Source organism: Myotis brandtii, unplaced genomic scaffold (genome assembly GCF_000412655.1).
Source record: "Myotis brandtii unplaced genomic scaffold, ASM41265v1 scaffold523, whole genome shotgun sequence".
Lineage (NCBI taxonomy): Eukaryota > Metazoa > Chordata > Mammalia > Chiroptera > Vespertilionidae > Myotis > Myotis brandtii.
In genome coordinates, this window is record NW_005369902.1 from 2,151,058 (window position 1) to 2,167,584 (window position 16,527).

At 45.6% G+C, this 16,527-nt stretch overlaps 1 protein-coding gene across 1 annotated transcript in view; it reads left to right on the top strand.

Annotated features, from left to right (window-relative positions):
* The window catches only part of ASIC2 (acid sensing (proton gated) ion channel 2), an 845,339-nt gene that overhangs the window by 711,715 nt on the left and 117,097 nt on the right, over nucleotides 1-16,527 (top strand). The window lies entirely within an intron of this gene.

The following is a 16,527-nucleotide window of genomic DNA, read 5'->3' on the forward strand; positions in this document are numbered from 1 at the left end:
GAACTTTGTTCTGTTGCAATGAAAACAGACTTCCCATGAGGAGCTGAGCTCTGGGCGAGCTTGGACTCCGAGAGCTCTGTACGTGGGCAGCTGGGAGTATGAGTGCGGAGGTTCAGGGAATGGGCCAGACCAGGGTCATTGGTGAGTCCTCAGCGTGTAGATAGTTTTAAAATCTGAGACGGGACAAGATTCCCTAAGCAAAGAAAGCTGAGCCAATGGTGTGGGGCCTTATAATCATGCCTCACGCCTCATCATTCGTTGCCTCTATGCCAGGCACTGAAATGGCTCCTTGGCATACAGTGATGAGACTCACCTCCAGGTCTGAGAGAAGGACCTGAGGGAGGTTGGGGAGGGGAAGGGATGGGCAACAGTGTGAAAGGAATGCGATCGTTGCTGGTGGCGGGAAGCTCAGGGGTTACAGGGAAGGCTAACTCTGAATGGGCTGGGGATGTCAGGGAAGGTCTTCTAAAGAGGAGGACCCCTGAGCTCCCCATAAAGGTAAAAGGAGTTATTCAGCAGAGATGATGGAAAGGTAATCCAGGAAGAGGGAACCGCATGTGCAAAGGCAGGAAGTTGGCATAGAGCCGGGTCTGGAACAGGAAATGCCTAAGGAAGAGGGAGGGAGGTGGGGAGGCTCGGGAAGGCAGGGCGATGAAGGCAGGTCATTGCTGGGGAGTGTGGACTTTGTCCTGAGATGAACAGGGAAGGGCTGCTGAAAGACTATACCCATGAGAATGTCACAGTCAAGTTCCCTTTATTGACAATCAGGATCTGGGACATGGGAGGCGTATCCAGGTTGGTGATGGTGGCCAAGGCGTTTACGTGAAGCAGCTCTTTACCAGGAAGAGGAGACATCCATTTCTGAGCCTGCTGCTTTGTCCATGGCCCGGTAACTGTCCTGAAGCCAGAGGTGTGCTTTCCCAGATCAGGGCCATGTTCAGGGTCAAGGGCAGGGGGCGGGAGCTCAATGCTGCTACGTTACTATATGTCCATCATCTTTGTAACACCCAAACTACCACATGAGAGAGACGTGAATGGCTCCGTTTTCTGCAGTAGACAATGAAGTTTATGTATCAAGTCCAAAGTCACTCAGGGCAAATGTGGGGAGCCAGGATCTGAGCCAAGGTCTGTGGGTGCTCCCCCCGATGAAGCATTTCCTAGCGAACATTGCCACCTGTCAAGAACACACCTTTTGCCGGGCATCTGATGATTAAACACGTTGGCTAAGTGGTTCTCACGCCTCATCCGAAGTTGTTCTCGCCTTGACATACTATGGATAGAATGGAAATGTTGTCTTTCACATCAATGCATGTTTTATTAGCAGGAAGCACTTAGAATGAGCCATCACACCATCACGGGGACTTCTATTATTGGTCCTTAATAAATATTTGATGCTCAAAATGATTATGAGCCCATGATGTGGGGTTGTTCCCACCTGCTCCCTCCTCTACACCCTCTGCCACAAAATTGACTGAGCTATTCCTTAACAGACATATCGTTTATCCTACTTTTAACTGGCATGATGTCAGAAAAATAAAATAAGCATTATCAGAGAAAACACAAAAGTCTATTTCCTGATAGAAAGTTCAATGGAAAGAGCAGTCCCTCCCCCTGGCTTGTTCTCATGAGCCATGTCTCCAAACAGCCAGTTCATGACATGGCCAAGGCCTGAGACCTGAATTCAGACTTAGGTATTTGCCCTTTAGAAGAGGGATCATGCATGTGAGTGCCCCATGCATCTTCCCCAGCTGGGGTGCTGACATTTAAGGAAGCCTTTCTTGGCCATTTCCGTTTTGCCACAGAGAGCTTGGTGCACATATTGTTTGCTGGCTTTAGATGGAGAGATTCCGGGAGAGGACAGAGAAGGTCCCTCCAGGCTGACAGGGGCTCCCCGAGCTGAAGGTAACCCCAAGGGCTAACAATATGCAGGCAGTGTGGTGGTCGGGCTACCATGTGCCAGGTGGCAGGACAGGGGTGACATGGGGAAGCCATTCTAATGGGAGGCGAAGAAGTCTGCAGGGCGTGGTGGGAGGAGGGTAGAACCCCAGGCCCCGGGTGACAAAATAACAAGCTAACATTTTACTGAAGGCTCACTATGATTTCCATGTGTCAACTCGTTGGCCCAGATGCCAATTCTGTAAGGTTAGTTCTAATATTATTTCTAGTTCACTGTTGAGGAAACCCAGTACCAAGAAGTTAAGCTATGTCCCCAGGGTCTGGGCTCCTGGTTAAAACCTGTGGATCCCAGGACAAGAGAAACAATAGACCACATGTCTAAATATTAGAGAGTGATGAGTCCAGCCAACAAATTAATAAAGGAATGTTCTGTCATCCTTTTTGGCAAATAATCCTGTGTCATGACTGGAAAGCCCAATTTGCATTCGGAATTCTCACACTCCTTGGAGTCCCAGACCAGAACCAATGGCCCAGGGGGAGCCATCCCTGGCCCACGGCTATAGAGTGTGGGCCCAGAGGGAGTCCAGGGGCCACTGATGCTTGAACCCAGCTGTCTGTCTCCAGAGTCCAGGTACTGACCCCCAAGCTATGTTCTTCCTCAACAACAGAGCATAAAATCAGGTGGTGGATATAGATTTCCAGAACCCCACATGATTGAGCAAGGAGAGAGCGAGGTATTTTAAAGAACATCCAGGCTAACCCCTGTCCACTCGAATTTTCACTCTCCACCCATTTTGCAGATAAGGAAACTGAGGCTCAGAAAGGTGAAGTGACTTTCTCAAGAAGACAGACAAAAAGATAGGCCGGCCTGGCTGGTATGGTTCAGGGGTTGAGTGTCAACCTATGAACCAGGAGGTTACAGTTTGATTCCCGTTCAGGGCATACGGCCTGGTTATGGGCTCGATCCCCAGTAGGGGACATGCAGGAGGCAGCCGATCAATGATTCTCTCTCATCATTGATGTTTCTTTCTCTCTCTCCCTCTCCCTTCCTCTCTGAAATCAATAACATATATATTTTTTGAAAAGACAGGCCTGTTCCCCCCGCCTCTCCCCACCCCACCTGCCAGCTTTCTAGCCAGGACTTGGACGTGGATCCTTGCAACGGACAGATCCCTCTATGCGGTTTACTGTATGTGTTCTCATGCTGAGGCGGAGGTTCCTACCCCCATCTGTGTGTCATGCTGCCCGGAGCCCTGGATGGTGTCAGTGTGTTCTGATTAGCCTTCTGAATCATATTTGTTGCCTTAAAATATTTATATCCAACTGCTTCCCACCCGCTAGCATTGAATGCCAGCCTCTTGCTCGGTTCCTCGCTGTCGCAAGCCCACAGGAGCACTCGTGTCACTTGAGTTGTTCATGACATCAGACTCTGCCACCAAGATTAGGTGTTTCCTGATCGGACTTAAGCGGGACAAATGGTCCCAGACCCAGGGAACTCAGGCCCTCGCACTGGAGCTTATTGCTTCTGACAATGACACGTTGCTTCCACCAAGAAAAGCCACTTGCAATTGTATTTCTACTCCTCAGGGTGCTCTACACCCCGGCCTGGGCTTGTGGGAGGTTCCGGGAGATACCTGCAGGGTCCCTGTATGCTCGGACCCTTCATGGCGGACTGAGAAGGCTGAGCATCTTTTGCTGCAGGTCACACTGACATTCTTCTCCTGACATCATCCTCTCATGTACTTTGAAGCCACAGGATCTGTACCTAAGGTCTGCCTCTTAATAGCTGCATGGTCTGGATTCCATGGCCAGTTTTCCCATTTGTAAAAGGGGGATGGCAAAGGAATTATGGTAAAGATGAAATGAGCTGCTCACCTGCTTATAGGAGCACCCACTCAGGGCCCCGTTGCTTCCTTAACCCCCTGGGTATATGTAAGCAACCAGCAGGGTGTCTACACACAGCATGCAATGCATGCTGGAAGGCAGGGCATGTGTAAGTGGCACATTTCCTCAAAGGAGGAAAGGGGCTGCCTAGGTTCTGCCAGCAGGTAAGCTGTGGTGCCAGGGCCTACACCTGAGAGGCTTGGCCACAGTTTCAGGAGTCTCTTCATTCACCCCCAGAGAGAGCAGACATCCCTGCCCCAGGAAAGCAGCCGGGCTGATAAGTGACACCTGTGGGTAGGTGACAACCTGAATTATGGGAGCCTGAAATTGGACAGTTGAGAGTCCCAGCCAGGATACTCCCAACCCCCCACCCCCACCTTCCTGCCAAATGTTGCCAGGCAGCCATCTCCTCTCCAAGCAATAATCCATTGCTTCATCTCATGGATTATTTTATGCATTTAAGTGCCAGGTCAAGTAAGATTTTGGCAGGACTTATATCAAAAGCCTTCTTCCTGTCCCTCGTCCCCTCCAGAACATTAATCTCAGAGTCCCCTCACCAAGTCCCAGGAGGGTGGGGAGGTGAGGGTGGCCATCCTTGAGGTATAGCGTAGGGTCAGACCACGAGGCCAGAGCTATGGTCCACCTTCCTAGCCGCATGACCTTGAGCCGTTCATTTGACTTTCTGAGCATCAAGTTCCCTTTCTGTATAATGAAGATGTTCATGTGTGTGTTCTGAACCAAAATAATATCTCTCAGTTATTGGGTTTTTAAGTCTGTCTACTCTGATAGCCTACAGACTCCCTAAGGACAGGGTTTATTCATTAATGTAAAAAAGTTGCCATTTAATATATGTTTTGGAAATACTTTAAAACTGTAAGATATCAACCCAACCACCATCACGATCATCATTCATAATAATAGTCAGAATGCGATGAAGTCATTGGCAAGAGGCTATTCCATCCATACGCCCCCTGAATCCAGACAATGCCCTTCTTCTGTGTGATTATCTCATTTTACAGTAAGAAGGAGCTGTGGGGTTACTCCAAGGTCATAGAGGACTGAGCGACAGTCACACCCGCACCTGCACCTGTGTGTTTCCCCATAAGCTCCGTGATTTCCTCCCGCACGCTGCTGTCGTTTGGGGTGGAAGGCTGTGCAGAGGCTGCCTTATGCCTGCTGCCTGTGCTCAGGAAGGTCGGGGTGGTGACTGACGTCTCCGTTTTTAAATTTTCTTTCCATTTTAATAAATAATATGTCACGATTCAGGCAAGCTAGCTGAATAATAATTTTTCAAGCCCGAAGCCCGCCTCAGCTGGTTCCCACATTCGTCTTCCTGCCTCTCTCTCCGTCCAGTCTTCACACATCCTGCTGAGCCCCAGGGAGCTCTGCCCTGTGCTGTCATCCTCCCCTGAGAAGTGGCGACATGAACTTTCTGTCTTTCCCAAAAGTTTCCACTCAGCCTACCGTGATGGGCTTCACAGCTTGGCGTGCTGTCGGGGGCACAGCTGATGGCCCTGAGTGCCCTGCTGACACACCCCAGAAGCTGATTCCACTGCATTTTCTATCCCTGGAACTCGGCCCCCTTTGATCTTGGTCTTGGCTTTGCAAAGTGTAATATGTTGGACTGGAGTATTACCAGTTAAAGGTGGGAGCTCCCAAATGGGCAATTTCTACCCCAATCTGAAAACTTTAAGGCTTAGGTTTGTACATAATAAATATGTTCCCTACTTCCCATTGCTTAAATTCAAGATTTCATGTATAGATACAAAGAAACTATTTTAGGAAAACTCGGAGGTGCTGTGTTCTTTTCCTATATAATAACCATCGTCATAACAGCTGGCTTTCACGTGAACCTCATCAGCTTAGTGAGGAATTTCACATTTCTCCTCTCATTTGATCATCACAATTCCATGACAGTGATAAGGGCAAGTATCGATATACCCATTATTTGGATGAGGAAACCAAGGCATAAGCAAAACATTTGATGAAAACCTAAGGGGAGGAGGGGCTGATTCTGACTCGGAGATCAGGAACAGCTTCGTGGTAAGGATGGCATTAAAAATGAGTTTTGAAAAATGAGGAGCATGCAGAGAAGTGGAAGTAATAATCTCAGCTTCATGGAACAGCATGAGTAGAAGTCAGAAGCCTTGCAAAGTTGTGGTGTGCCTTGTATTGGGGAATAGAGACTGGTGCCCAGTCACAGTGGGCCTTCTACCTGCCAAGGCATTTATTAGGGTGGGCTCCCCATCTGAGACAAACCCTGAGACAAGGATTCATATCGCTGTGATTACCCAACAGCCCGGCAAAGGTGTGATGGCCGCTGGAACGAGGTATCTTAAGACCGACAAACAAAGCCGGCAACTCCATAGGATGTAATAGAATTTATTATAGGGCAATTTACTTACGGGAAGATTGGGTCAGAATGGAAGAGATGACCCAACAATTTTGTAAAGCGTATTCTCTGCTGCCAGACCCCTGCTACAGTAACTTTTTTTTATAGTATAACTCAGGTACTAATGATTGACAAGACAAAGGAACAAAGAATGCAGAAGTGCCAGGGGCCATACTTCCTAGTGGTCTTGTGACAGATGATAGCTTATAGTCAACACTATTACGGGTTTGATATTTATCTTGGTTGTCATGCCATTCTGGCTATTGCTAAATATATATATTTATCTAAGACTACATTTCAAGGAACACAGATAATCATCAACTAGAAGGCTTTGATATGCTTGCTAGGGACAGTGAGGCTGGTCACACACAGCATGAAACTTAAATCCAGGGCACAGATGAATTTGGGTTTGTTTGCATCTCCATCTATACAGTGATTTATTAGGAAGTATTCTCAGGAAAAATCAGTAGTGAATCGGAACTTGGAAGATGACCAAGCCAAGCAAGAAGACCAAACAGAGTCCCCACGATGCAGACTTGACTCCGTCCAACAGGCGTTGGAAACAGCGTAGACCTGAGGGACTCTTGCGTGGTCCTGGACCAGCCACACTGGCAATCACCAGGGACTCCGAAGACTGAATGAGAGCCTTGGGTCTAATCGTAATGGTTTAGATCCCATCTCAGAGTTGTCCCAACGAGCACACAAGGGAACTAAAGTATTCATATACACCCTGCACCTGTCAGTCAGTGGTTAAGGGTTGCTCTCCAGAAGGATGTAAATTCCCAGGTACTGCTGGCTTTCCATGTGGTAGGTGCAGATTCCAGCAGGCAGAGGACACCCCCCCACCCTCCACACCCCCCCACTCGCACCCAACAAAGGCTAGGAGCCATGTGAAGGAAAACAGAGAAGGAAGGCTCCAGGGTGTGTGAGCAGAGATGTATAGGGTTTGGTCATCCAACCAGCCCAATGCAAGTACAGATGCAGGTCTACATCCTTGAGGTCTAAATCTTTTAGGCAGTCAGCCTGGGAGGGTATAGAGACTCTGGAGAAAAGGTCCGCTCATCTTCAGATTCCCCCATGGAAAGTGTTATTGCTTCTGACACTTACCAGGTGTTAACAAAGGGTGCTCAGTAGTGTTAAGTAGGGTTTCCCTTCTTTAAATAAACAGATAAAACATATTTGTAATTGGAACATTAACATGTAAATGGATACCAGTAAGGGGCTTTCCGATGGGTTAGTTCTAACAGGCAGGTTATATATTTCCCTGAAACCTAGGGTGAACTCTTCAGTTGCTTAGCGAACTCCTGCCTTGTAGACCACAATCCTTCTAGAACAAAGGCCAAGTCAAGAAAAAGAAAAAGTATGTATGGGCAGAAGTTTGTTCTCTTCTCCCCAAAATAGCCATAGTGACTCTCATGGCAATATAAAAAAACAAAGAAACAAACTAAAAAAAACCTAGTCAGCCATGCAATCATGAGGGTTAACCACTGACACTCCTACAGTATGTTCATCATCTTAGACAATTTCACCAAACCATAGGTTAATGTAAGTGTTCTGAGCATGTTTTAGGTAGGCTAGGCTAAGCTCTGATGTTCAGTATGTTAGGTGTATTAAATGCATTTTCAACTTACAATATTTTCAACTTCTGATAGGTTTATCAGGGCATAACTTCATTGTAAGTCAATATATTCATCTATATATACACCTGTGAACCCATCAGTACAATTGAGAAAATTCAGTTGTCCCTCAGTATATATGGGGTATTGATTCCAGGACCCCCATGGATACCAAAATCTGCAGATGCTCAAGTCCCTTTTATAAAACGGCACAGGATTTACATATAACCTATGCACAACTTCCCATGTACTTCAAATCATGTCTAGATTACTTTTAATTCCTAAAACAATGTAAATGCTATGTAAAAAGTTGATATCATCCCACAGCTCACTGATACTCTATTATTTGTATTTTGGGTTTTTTTTTCTTCTCTGTGTTTCATTCAGGATAGTTTTTATTGCTATGTCTTTAGGTTCACTTATCTTTCTTCAGCAGTGTCTAATCTAGTATGAATTCCAGCCACTGTATTTTTCATCAAAGATATATTTTTATCACTAAAATTTTGCTTTGGATCTTCTTGACATCTTCCATGTCTTTCCTTATCATGCTTACTTTTCTCTACCTTCTTGAACAAATGGTATGTTTATAACAATGTTCTAATGTCCTTATCTACTAATCTGATCACCTTTTTCATATTTGGATATTTTTCTCATTATAATAGGTCATAACTGGGTCTGTTTTTATGAATGCATGATAAGTTTTTATTGGATGTCAGGCATTGTGAATTTTATGGTGTTGGGTGCTGAATTTTTTTCAATTCCTTTAAATATCTGGGGCCCCTTTCTGGGATGCAGTTAAATTACTTGGAAACAATTTTGGTGCATTAAAACAGGGACCAGCAAACTACTTTCAGCCTGCAAAATCCAGCCCACTTTCTGTTTTTATAAATGCAGTCTTAATGGAACAGTCACCAGCTCCATCCATGCATTTATGTATGGTCTGTGGCTACTTTTGCATGACAGCAGGACACTTAAATCATTAAGACAGAGACCATATGGCCTCCAGAGTCTAAAGTATTTACCCTCTGGCCCTTTACAGAAATTGTCTGCTGACCTCTGCTTCAGAAGCTTGCTTTTAAGCTTTATTAGGTGTGCCCAGGACAGCCCTAGTCTATGGCAAATTTGTCTCTACGACTGAAGCGATACTGTTTTGAGGACTCTACTTGATGCCTGGTTTATTGCAGTTATTGCACTCTGGCTGGTAGAAACCCATATTCCTGGTCATTTGATCTCCGGGGCTTCTTCAGCCTGCGGTGGTTCGTTCTCTCTCTCTCTCTCTCTCTCTCTCTCTCTCTGCCTGAATAGTTCCCTCATACACATGCTCTCAATGAAGACTCAAGGGAGACTTTCTGCAGAACTTGGGAACTCTCTCTCTCTCTGTAGCCTTTATCTTTTAGGTTTTCAACCCCGTGAATTCTGGCTGTTTGCCCTTCCTGAATTTTCAACTTTATCCCCTCTGTTCAGGAAGACTGACATGGTCTGTTAGGGTTCTTCCTCCCTTGACCACAGTCTGGAAACACTCTTGGCAGCAATTCAGGGCAATTGTGGGACTCACCTTATGCACTTCTGTCAAGGAGTGCTGTGCTGTATTGACTGTTGTCCAATGTCTGAAAAATGCCCTAGGCTTCTTATGTGTACTTACTGTTTGAGCCAGATTGAGTTGGTTTTCTCTCATGTGCAGCCCAGACTCCCTGACATAGTCATCCAAGAGGCTGGGCTGCCAGTTTTGTGGTTGAACCCTGGAAAGCCATGTCATGAAAGAGATGGTGGAATAAACAAACAAAACCCATTCAAAAACCAAAAAACAGCATACTGCTCTAGGAAGGGAATATTTCGAAATAATAGTCAATTTTTACACTTAGACTTTTGTTATTGTTGTTTTGTTTTAATAAGAGATTGCAGAGAAGGTGCAGTGAACTAGAACTGAATAAATCTTTGGGGCAAATTTCTCTGTTATTTAACACTGTGAAAGGAGTGGTGGAAGTTGATTGCTCCTGAGATTTCTAATAAAGGTTCTAGGCCTAATGAATTGACTGCATTTGCTTATAGCAAGCAGGTGTTCCACTTCATGTAAATTTATACTACCTCCCAGATGGTAATAAGTTCTAGAAGCTTTATACTTTCTATTTGAAATAGAACTGCCTTTTAATGTCCTAAACTTTCTGTTGAATTGGAGCAAACCCAGCAAGGCCACAGGTCAACAGAGCACAGGGTCAAAGGTCACAATGATCAAGAAGCAAGTTGGGTAGTCACATTTGGCATGTCCATTGTGAAGGACACAGAGGACCAGAAATTTGATGGTCTGGGGGCTGACCACATGTCATGGAGAAAGTTCTGTCTTAAAGGCAAAGGACTGGGGGCTTAGGTCCTCCCCTCCAAAGTGTCCAACAGCAGCATTTTTAGGAAACGTAGGGCATTCATGACTTACCCTCTTCTAGCATGTTCACTCACAGGCAATGCCTTTCTAGACTGATAGGTTCCAGATGAGGAGTTTTTATGATGGCTACTTAGGAGGAAGTGTTCTTCAGTTTAGCATAATGGTTGATGAGGTGTTGAGCTTGGAAGCAGGACACCTTGATTCTGCTCTAATAGCATCTGGGTCACTAGCTAGCCAGGTGGATTTGGTCAAGTCGCTTTAACCTCCTGATACATTAATTCCTCCTCTCTAAAATAAAGGGGTTGGGCCGAATGGCTCAATTGTAGTCATAGGCTCCTTCAACTCGGCACTATTTAATGTGCCAGTTGCCATCACAGACATTTCACATACAATGCCCCAAATCCTCAAAAAGCCTATGGCAGAGGCGTTATCATTAGCAGCTTCATTTGTCTGATGAAGAAACTGAAGCTCAGAGAGTTTAAGGAGGTGCCTAAATTCGCACAGCTAGGAGGTGAGAGAGCCGGGACTCCATGGCAGGCCTCAACTCCAAGCTGTAGGCTCCCTTCTACTTCTACTACTTCTAACCAGTTATAATTCTGCAAAGTTTGACTGAGAGAGCCGGGATTCCATGGCAGGTCTCAACTCCAAAGCTGTAGGCTCCCTCCTACTTCTAACCAGTTATAATTCTGCAAAGTTTGACTGAGCCTATGCAGTTAGAATGCAAATCTTGAAATCTTGAAATAAGCCACAGGAAAACAGACCACTGCTCTAACCAGGGCTTGATGGAGAATTGCTGATGCAAGATGATCAAAGATCCAATAAACGCTTTTTTCATTTGAATCCTACTCATTCAGGTTTTGATATAAGAACTGATAGAGTGTTCATGGTCTTTTTTGAGTAGATAGTTTGAAATTACCTCTGCTACTGAAAACTTTGGGGGGTCTCAGTAGTTAAGGGAAATCTATTTAAAATCAGTATCCTTTTCCTAAAATTAAAGGCTCTCAAATTAAGCATTGCTTTCATGCATCGGCAACTTCAGAGTCCAGCAATTAATTCTTGTAACATTAAAGGTCTTTTATGTTTATGATGCACCCTTGCATTCTGCAGGCTTATTGTGAATGGTAATTTTTTCATTAACTCCCTTCATATTCATTAACTTGCACTCTATTATATCTTAGTTGATCATTTATATAACATTTGAAAGTAATAAAACTGTTTTTCATTAAAATCATTCTGTAATTCCAACATTTCACTAAGGTTCATTAAAACCGTTGTGCAAAGGAGGAGAAAATAAAAGTTAGTTTCCGTAAAACCAGGTGCAGTTGACCCTTGAATAAGGCGGCAGGGGTTAGGGATGCCAACCTTCCACACACGTTTAACTTTTGACTTCCCCAGAATTGAACTACTAATGGCCTACTGTTGACCAAAATCCTTACCAATAACATAAGCAGTCAATTAACACATATTTTGTATTTGTATTATATGCTGTATTCTTACTACAAAGTAAGCTAAAAAAAATGGTAAGAAAATCACAAGGAAGAGAAAAGACATCTACAGTATTTATTGAACAAAATCCCCATATAAGTTGACCCTCTCAGTTCAACACCATGTTATCCAAGGGCTAATGGTACTTTGAAAACCCACTGTCCTGTGTGGTGGTTACACTTTGGAGTGAGGAGGCAAGAGGCATATTATCCTTTTATTAGTAAAGATGTTTTTTTTCCTCTCTCTCTCTCTCTCCCCCCTCCCTTTCTTTCTGAAATCAATAAAAATATATTACAATTTATTTCCAACCTCCAAGTAATTTTGTTGAAATATACTGCTTTCCTGTATACTAGATTCCCTTCTGACTAACCACAGCCCCCTCACCATCCCTTGCCCCCCTATCTGAGGACCATTCTTACTAGTTCCAGCAAAAATAATGATAATCTGGATTTTATTCCTCTCTTCTTCATAGTCCTGTTGCAATCTGGACAGATTACTGTTTTGGCTTGCTCCTTTTTTTCTAAATTGCTTTAACTACATCTCCAGATAATTTAAAATTGCTTGTCAATTTCTACAAAATATCCTACTGGGATTTTGTTTGGGGTTATGTTGATTCTATAGATCAATTGGATAAAATTGATATCTCAACAATATTGAGTCTTCCTATTCATGAGCATAGTATCTTTCTTCAATTATTTAGATACTAGAGTCCCAGTGCACGATATTTGTGCACGGGGGTGAGGGGGTCCCTCAGCCCGGCCTGTGCACTCTTGCAGTCCAGGACCCCAAGGGGTCCTTAGTGCTGCTGCAGAGGCAGGAGAGGCTCCCACCATTGCCGCTACACTCGCCAGCCGTGAGCCTGGCTTCTGGCTGAGCAGCGCTCCCCGTGTGGTAGCGCACTGACCACCAGGGGGCAGCTCCTGCATTGAACGTTTGCCCCCTGGTGGTCAAGCTTCAAGTCTGAGCTTTGCTTCTTACCAGCTGTGTGGCCTTGAGCTTGTTAGTTCGTTTCACCTCCCTGAGCATTAGGTTTTTGATCTATAAAATAGGGATGATAAAAATAACAGCAACCTTGTTCATAAAAGTTGTGAAATGTTTGAATGAATGAACCGAAGAAGCAGTGAAAATTCACCAACACTCTCCTTTGAGGGAAAAAAAATCAACATGAAACTGTCACATGGATAAGAATGTTTCTGGAAACCTGAGAAAATTGGAAGGGAATAAATGTATCGCTTCTAGAGCAGTAGCCTGTCATTGTATACCCCTCATTGCAACTCACCCATTTAAATTCAATGGCTCAGGAAGAAAAAAATAACAGGGATCTCAAGGAGATCATTCCAAAATTGCCACTGTTTCCTTTGTTGCTGTGTCTATTGATATTGTCTTATTCATTATGATAGAGAGAGGCTCCTTGAATATCAAATGTGTTCTCAGAAAAGGCAGGAAGAGATGAAGGACACATTAAAATTTTCGGCTAATTCTTCTCTCATCGTGGTGGCACTGATTTTCTTGACAAGTGGTTCAGCCCAGCCTGGCACCTCCTGGTAAGCTAGAGCTGGAAAGGGTTTCCGATCACAGAATAATAATAATAATAACAACAACAACAACAACAGCCACTGAGGGCGCTGGGCAGTGTTTCCTGGTCACACAGCGCTGTCCCTCTTGTCTCATTTGCTTCTCAGGAGAGCCCCCCAAAGAAAGCAGGAGTCTAAGCTCAAAGATCTTGGCTTCCTCACTGAGGATCTGAGGGAAGCGGGGAGAGGGACAGGAAGAGATTAACCACAGAACTCATGCATATATGCATAGCCCATGCACACAGACAATAGTGTGGTGAAGGCTTGGCGGGGAAGGGATGGGAGCAGGGTGAAGGGGACGGGGAGGGGGAAGGGGACATCTTTAATACTTTAAACGATAAAGATAACTTTTTTTAAAAATGAGCTTCCTCTTTGTCATAAAGCCCACACCCAACCTGCCAGCAAATCCTGTTAGCTGTTTCTTCAAAATATGCCCAGACTCTATCTTCCCCGGCCTCCCCCTGCCCCGGGCTGCAATGTCTAATAGCCTTACCAATAACATAAAGTCAATTAACACATTTTGTCTATGCATTATACACTGTATTCTTTTTTAAAAAGTAAGAAAAGATGTTAAGGAAATCATAAGGAAGAGAAAATATATCTACAGTATTTATTGAACAAAATCCTGTTTATGCCTCGGGCCCACCATAGTCCGTTCTCAACCCAGTAGCCACTCTGGAATCCTATCAAACCCAAAGCAGATCCTGTCACTTATTTGCTCAAAGCCATCTATTAGTTTCCCATCTCATTCGGTTTGAACATCGAAATCACTAGAGGGTTCTACACAACCTGGTCACTGTTACCTTCTGATCTCAGCTCCTCCAACAGGCCCGCCCACTCCGTCAGGGCTTCAGTCCACTGCTTTGTTGCTGTTCCTAGAATAGGTTTGAGGTCTGTTTTGGTTTTGTTTTCTTGTCGTTTCCCACACCACTGTTGTGTGTCTAGCACCTAGCACTATATCTGGCTCCATTGATATTTGTGTAATATAGTAATTTTTTTTAATAAGCCCTGGAAACAGACCATATGGGTTTGCATGTCAGATCTGCCACTTAGTGTGTGACCCTGACAGTCTCCTTGCCTGTAAAGTGTGGATAATAGAAGTACCTATTTCACAGGTGTAATGAGTTGAAGTGTGTCGCTAAAAGATGTGTCCCAGTCCTAACCCCTGGGACCTGGGAGTGGGCCTTGTTTGGAAATAGTACTTGCAGATGTGATTGAGTCCCGGATCTCAGCATGGTATCGTCCTGGATTTAGGGTGGGTCCTAAGTGCAGTGGCTGGTGTCCTCGAGAGAAAGGACAGGGAGATGTGAGACACAGGGAGGAAAGCCAGGGGGAGGCAGAGATTGCAGTGATGCTGCCAAAAACCAAGGAATGTCAGGAGCCACCAGGTGGGAAGAGGTAAAGACGAACTCCCACTAGATACCCCAGAGGGAGCAGGGCCCTGCCGACACCTAGATTTCAGACTTCCAGCCTCCGGAGCTGTGAGAGAATAAACTTCTGTCGCTTTAAGCCACCAAGTTTGGAATCATTTGTTCAGCCAGCTACAGGAAACTAATGCCACAGGGTTGTGGAAAGAACTGAATGATTCTGTCTATATAACGAGCTTTATTGTACGTAGCTCTATAGGTGTTCGCTGTTAGCATTATCCTTTTACAGACAATGAAATCAAAGCGCTGAGAGGCTGCTGACTCCTCCAAAAAAGCTCACACCTGCCATGTGGTGGATCAGGCATCAGAACTCCCATATTACAGCTCCAGGTTCTGCCAGGCTGCCTGGCATTTTGATGGCAGATGGCACCTGGCTGATGGGCATCTCAATTAAGTCTATTCCAGCTCCTAATGTTCTTTGAATTGGCCATATGCTTTTCAACAAAGGTTCTGCGAACTGCTAAAGTAAGTGTTCCAGGTGTGAAAAGGAGATCGCCCTGGTGACCTTTCAGTTTGCCCACAGGCATCAGAAGGAACTGAGGGTTTAGGCCACCAGACGGGACCCCCATTTCCCCTGGACACGCACAGACATCTGGGAGCCGCCTCAGGGAGTGGGCAGTGCGCCCTAATGTTCTCTAGAGTTAGGACTCGGGTCCATGAGCAAGTCTCTACAAGAAGCCTGGTTTCTAAACCTCAGGGGGTCCCCAAATAGCGGAATGAGTCTCCCAGTCATGTTTTCCCGTAGAAATGTTCCCTGTAAATTCACAAGCCCCAAATCACTGCCAAGGACTTACTGGCACTCCGGGCCGGGTGGGGGCTGAGGTGGTGGTGGAATATGGAGTGAGGAAAGCTTTCAAATGAAATGACTCCCTCCACCTGCCTCCTGAGCACTGGGTCCCAGGACAGGGTGTCAGTACTCCTCAGGGGACACTGGCTTCTGGCTTCCACGCAGAGCATGCTGGGGGCAGAGGAACCCAGTGGTGGGGAGGGAACCAGCAGGAATGCAAGGCGACCCTCCCACCCCCATGATGCCTCCCCCAAGGCACCACTGGGTCAGTGTATTCAGATCCTGCTCCCTCCCCCACCTGTGAGGGGCCTGGGGTAGGTGCAGGTATTTGCTAAGCTCTGGCCACTAACATTACTGCTAATAAAATACCTTCTCTAACTGAGGGCATCTTGCAAGAAAAGTGCACCTCGTTAGGAGAACTGGCTGCATGCCAGGGAATCTTGCTTGATTGGCAGGTGGAGTCAGATCACCCTGTCCTGACGGAGCAACGGGGCTGGGTGGGCCTGTAATCCAGAAGCCCAGTGTGTGGGACTTGAGGGCCAAAGTACGACTGCATCCTGAGGAGAGCGCCTGAGACAAGCAGGAAACAGTTCTAAGCCGCCGTCTGAGGCAAGTTCCGAAGCTGAAATGAGGAGGACAGGCGCGAGGCGCAGTGGGCAGAACAGTTGGTGACTAAGAGGTGGTTTGGATGGGGGTGGGTGGTCCTGGGATGCTCCAGAGCCTGTGGTAAGACTTTATTACAGAGTAGTTAAACTTGCACATCCTGGACTCAGCCTGCCTGGTTTAAATACCAGCACTGCCACTTGGTACTCTGTTAAGAGCAAAATCTCTTCACAGCTCCATGCCTCCATCTCCTGAGCTGTAAAATGACCTTTGTAGAGACGACTGGGTGAGTTAATTCATAGAAAGCACGTAGTACCAGGCATGTAACAAGTACTCAGTAAGTATTGGCATTTAATCTTATCACTTTATTATTGTGAGTAGATCTATGAAAGGGGTTGTGGGCTGAAGACTGACAATCCGAACCTGCTTCTGCCTAAATCTCCTGCCACCTCTCCCCACCAAGCAGGGAGGGAGGGAGGGAGGGGA